This window comes from Pinus tabuliformis, chromosome J (assembly GCF_031772625.1).
Source record: "Pinus tabuliformis cultivar Carrire ecotype Pingquan chromosome J, CPIR1, whole genome shotgun sequence".
NCBI lineage: Eukaryota > Viridiplantae > Streptophyta > Pinopsida > Pinales > Pinaceae > Pinus > Pinus tabuliformis.
In genome coordinates, this window is record NC_142295.1 from 1393895725 (window position 1) to 1393901766 (window position 6042).

At 36.6% G+C, this 6042-nt stretch overlaps 1 pseudogene; it reads left to right on the forward strand.

Annotated features, from left to right (window-relative positions):
* The first annotated feature begins 1397 nt into the window (after nt 1–1397).
* LOC149232560 (non-structural maintenance of chromosomes element 4 homolog A pseudogene) lies at nt 1398–1964 on the forward strand (annotated as a pseudogene).
* The last annotated feature ends 4078 nt before the right edge of the window (nt 1965–6042 follow it).

Here is a 6042-nt window from a genome sequence, read left to right on the forward strand (position 1 = left end):
TGTCAAATTTTAGCAGACATTCTGAAAACCTTTTTGATCCATTTTCTAACATGGTCCATAATCTGCTATGATAGTACTACGATGTATCTCTTCCAAAACTTGATTTTCTTTCATAGCTAGACAACTAATTTGATAAATGATCTTTTTAAATCTGTCTTGGCTTCGAAAGTTATTGGATGTTCTTGAAGATGGGCCAAGTGTTCACCCAAAACATCCAAACATATCAATAACAACACATAGTTTAACATAAATATTCATCCTCATCCAATTATTAAATGTGGAAATATTCCTCTAAAAGCATGGATTTCCCATACACTAGGCCTATTACTTATATAACCCTTGGTTTTAGTTTCTCTTGAATGTTTGGCAATTCAGATGGAATATGTCAAAATATAGAGTTCCATGATGTCTTCACTCCAACTTCTTGGATGCGATCTCAAAGAAAGGCTCAAAGGATATTCCAAATATTATCTTTAGAGGTGGCCATTTCAACCTAAAAGGTCGAGCATCCATGCCATCAGTCACACTCTTCTATGCATGTGTACATTACCACGCAATTTATCATCAATAAACATTGTTGCAAGACAATAATTGTTCAAATAAATTTCTTAGACATTCTGGATATCTAAATAGATTTCCTTATAAAACTCAAGTTCAGAAAACCATCCAACATATGGATCATGAAACAGTCAATCCTCACACTAATATATTCACCATGGGATTGAGACAAAGATATACAAATTGTAAACTCCCTCATGTATATGAGAAAATGGTGTTGGAAACTCTCAATGTTAAATTTCTCAGATAGAAGTGTGAGGGAACCATGAGTACCATTTAGAATTGACATTCTTACCATATTCAAATGGTGCCCTTCCTCAATGTAAACAAATCTTCAATAATATGACCACTCTCCCACATGTGTCACTTCTCCCAATCCTCATGCTTAATTGGCACACTACACCTACACATTTCATTCGACAATGTGTATGTCTTGGGACTTTGTATCCACTGTAGTGGGCCTTCATCCCTCTTTTATTACAAAGAATACTTCTCAAGGTATAATAAAATCACAACTCCCTACCCTCCCTAATTTCAATGAAACACGAAAATATTTTCTTGCTCTCTTTCCATTTCACAACAGTTCTTCAATCAAAAATCTCAATTTCAAGCCCGTCCTTCCTGCTTTGGTTGAATATTTTCATTTCTCTCAACTCAAAAAGTAGGTGATAGAAAGGATGGGTAGAAGGCTTGGTAGTCAAGCTAGAGTTAAAGAGGAAGAAACATTGAGTCAGACACTACAAGATTCCTCTCGTGGGGTAAAAGTATCACAACAAGGCCACAGTAAGCCCCCGAGAGATAAAGAAGATGCTACTGCATGCAATGGTAACAATTAGAGTATGGTGCAACATTCTATATTAAGGTCCCATTATCATGCCCTCAAGACTTCGATTGCTGTGGAGAGAGAAAATATTTTAAAAGCAGAATCTAGCAAATTTGAGGCTATAATTAGAAAAGTGGAAAGCTTGCACAATCTTGTTCAGAGACCTCGTGAGCAAGTTGGAGATGTTGATACACTCTTTGATCTCACATCCACACTCCTCGCTACTGTTAATAGATCACAAAACAATGATGGTGCTACTCCAGTTGATTTTATTAGTAGCGATATTCTAAGACACTATAGTGACCAGGCATATAAAAGCGGGTCTTTAGAGGGAAATGATGATCAAACCCAAATATCATGGAGAAATATTGGGCTTTTAGCTGCTTCTATTTTCGAGGATGTGGCAAGAATTTTCACTATGCTTGGACCAATGGATAATGAACCCAAGCAAACGAAAGCTATAGTACAGAGAAAACAGATTAAGCCGACAGAAAGCACTCGACCTGAAGCAGTGAAAGAGTCCCTGGAAGATGAAAAATCAGAAACATACAAGAATATGATAAGCATATTTAATTTTTTGTGAAAACAGAAGTAAGCCGGATTAGAGAATTTGGTTCTAAATAGAATATCATTTTCCCAGATAGTAGAAAGCATCTTTGAGTTATCATTTCTAGTAAAGGATGGTAGAGTTGAAATAAATGTTGATGAAAATGGAAAACATTTTGTTGTCCCCAAAAATGCTCCCAAAACTATAGAAATGGCATCTGGAGAAGCTTCTTTTAGCCAATTTATTTTTCAGTTTGATTTTAAAGACTGTAAGTTGATGACGGAAACTAGTGGTGAGGAGTTGATGCCTCACAGAACCAATCCACTTATGATTCCTTGTTCTGAGAAGACTGCAGAGACTCCTATTAGAGATATTTCAAGGAATAGGGGCAGAGTGGTACCTGTAGCTCTTGAGGTGCAAGAGGATGAATGTGGAAGTGATGATGATCGTGAAGGTCTTCAAAGACTAGAACCGAAGAAGCAAAATAAGTGTCTCCTATGACTTTTGCTACTTTTTTGGGTGCTTTTTGTTGGAAACTATCCTTGTTTCTATCAGTGCACTATAATTCATACAGGAAGATAATCTTTAATTTAAGAAATCTGGTATATAAGCAATGCTATCTTGTTCTCATAATTAATTATAATTAAGTTGACTAGTAGTGCAATCCCCCGGTCATGTAGTACACCCCTTTAGCCATGGTTCCAAGGCCTGGGCAGAAGACTGGCATCACGTAAAAGGAAATTCTTAATGTAAGATGTCAAGTTTGATCTGTTAAACCATGACTAGTCTCGTTGTGACAGTATGTTGTAATTTTATGTTTGAAAAGTATTTTGAGATACCACACAAGAACAAAGTTTCCAACTGTGTAGTTGGTTTAATTTGAGAATACATAGAGATGAGAGTAGGGTAAGGCCAGGTGAAAATAGATGTAAATACAGAGGCTGAAAAAACTAGCTAACAGCCCTTACCATACCCAAACCCTTTTGCTGGCACTACAGGGATAAATAGATCCAACCGGAGGGGTGTGGAGAATAAGTAGGGATATGCATGCTCAGATTGACTAATTGCTTGAGCCTGGCTCAAGCAAGCGCAACTAGCAGATGGCAAGAGATTGGGAATATATATCTATTAAGTATGTGTATATGAAATTCATTATGTCCCGTTTTGATTTTCAAGGTGGGAGGAATGCAATGGAGAAAGGGAGATCATATTTGTCCTCTATATCCCAACTATTAGGACACTGGGATAAGTCCCAATAATAAGAGTTGCTTTCGCTCATAAGTATCTGATTGTAAAAGGCCATCATGAACTTTATTAAGCTAAGTCATCCTTTAGTTGAAGCTTCAAGCAAGATACTCAGCCTCTTTTCATCCCTTCAGTCCTCCTGGAATGGCTACAGAACAACAATATTTCAACCACGTTGAATGCCTCTTCTTGTTGTGATCTTAAACTTCAAAATTTAGCCTTTCTCCCTACAAGATCACCCAAGAACAACACTCAAAACAACCTCTCTTTCACACGTTGTACCTACAGCAAAACATAAGACTTACACATTGCTCTAAGGCTTCTTTATTGTTGTCTTATGGATCCTTCTTGTAGTGGCTAGGGTCTCCCTTTGATGGCATCTATGGCCTCTATGAGTGCTTCTTTAGACCTTCGTTTACTACGGCTATATGCTTCTTCTTGATGGCTAATAAGGGCCTCCCTCTTGCTATGGATTAGGGTCTCCTTTGCTATGGATGAGAGCCTTCCTTTTGCTATGTATCTGGCCTCTCTTGACTTTGTCTTTATGCTTCTCTTGACTGCATCTTAGGCCTCTCTCTAGACTGCATCTTAGACCTCTCCCTTGTTGTGGCTAAGCTTCCTTTTGACTATAGTTAGGGCTTCCTTTTACTGGAACTAGGGCTTCCTTTTTTACTGTGGCTAGAGCTCCTTCAAGACTGAGTCTAGTTATCCCTTCATGACTGCTGCTAGTGCCCTTTTGTGACTGCAACTAGCGCTTGCACTATTGCAGCCTACTAGCCTCGTGCTACCCAGGGACTCCTGCACTGTAGCACTCTCTGCTGCTTCATCTGCATCCATCTCTACCCACATTCACCAGTCCTGCTACTTTCTCTTCAGGGCTCCCGTAGCAAGGTATAATCCAAGAGGTCTGGTACCTCAAGGATTTGCCCCTCATTGCCTGTAGTCCTCCTGACTACAGCTCGATGTCTCCCCACCTCTTCTCTAGATGTACATGAGCACTCCCTGTAGTCCCTAGCATACCCTGGGACACTACGACATGAGCACTAGTGCATTAACTATGATAAAAGGTCACTTTCTTGATAATTTTACCATGAATATCTCTTTTACAAAGCAATATTTCTTAGCTTTGTTTACGTTAGTGTTTTGATAAGAACATTTCTATAGTATCTTCACTGAATTTATTAAAGCTTATACATTTATGCTTTTTGACAAAAGAAGGCTAACATTTTACCCTAGCTAAGTAAGGATTCTTTAAATAACCTTCTAGCTTGGTTCCTTTTTGTTCAATCAAAGCTTAGAAAAGTGTCATGAATTTACATTAAACAATGTAGGAATCTAGTCTTCTCCAGAAACAATCAATCCAACTCTTTCATTTTGCAAATTACCTACCAGTTCTGGACATATTCTTTGAAATTTATATGTTGAAGGTGTTTGATTTAGGTAAGTGATACAGAATGCACACCTACAGTTCTATTGTTCACCTATTAAACTAGTGCAAATTATAGGCAAACTTGGAAGGGTTGGACATGACTGTTCCAACCATACTCTTATTGGCCTGCAATACATATATTCATAACACATACCTACAATACTATTGTTCACCTATTCGACTAGTGCATATTGTAGGAAAATTGTTAAATGTTGGACTCCGTTGTCTCAAGTCCACACACCAGCGCTAAATATGCAATGTATTGTGTGCATCCTTAGATATGTTTGAGATTGCAAGCTAACTATTTAAATAAATGCATGTATAAAACTTCTATATTAGCAAAATAACCATCAATATTTTTTTCTAGCATTTTGGGCTGAATTCACAATAGTATGCTAAAATGTGTCATTTCAATGTATGGAAATTAGGATATATAAATGTGAGATATATACTCTACATATTTGGGTTATCTCCTTTTCAAGTCTGAGCTTTTTTAGGCTACATTTTAATTGTTTGAACTTTGAACTTTGAATAAATTCCTGAATGGACTTCGTAAATACTCAAATGAATGGACTTCGTAAGGTAGTGGTATCATAAATTGCGTTATTTCGAAGATTTGACTTCCATATTTTCACAAAATACATTGTCCTCACTAAATACTTATATGTACAGATACTTATGTTTAGGATTATATATGTGTTGTAGCGGTTCCTTTACGTTTTACTATAATCCTGATGCTAACAAGCTTTAGCTGACTTTTTTCATCAACTGTTCATAGAATATGCAAAATATTTCATTTTCAAAATGTGGCAAAAATTACATTTCTCTTGATTTATTTTTTTATTGTTCATGACAAGATAATCATGTTGCAGGAATGAGGTATCCTACAGTCTGTTTCAATTTGTGGATAATTTTTTTCCTCCCATTTTTTTACAAGAATGTAGATTTCATTTTCATGTTGATGGTTTTTGCATGTCTCTTTTCTAGACCCAAATGCTGGTAATGGAACGGATCTTGAGAAGTAGTCGTTGAAACAGACTATCAAAGGTTAATATTACAATACCACTTCCTCCTGGTATCAAAATTTTTTTAATGGTAAGTGACATAAAGAAGAGTTATTTAACGACGGGGTTGAAAGGGCAACCTCATGTCTTAGTTATAAGTCATTTATTTGTGTTTCTTAGCTCTAAGTCATCTATTTTTGAGCTTTACCAGATCAATTATTCCACTAATCCAATATGCATGGATTGTATTTCTCACCCGATGTTAGTTACTTGACATGGTTGATATAACATTCAATTCTAGGCCAGTTTTATTTTAGGTCAGGGATTTTATTGATTAAAAGGATGTTCATATTTTGATTGGTTTACTTGGAGCTTGATTTAAAAAAGTTTTGTAAATTCCATGTGGATGTAATTTTTTTAGGGTGGTCTCTTTGCA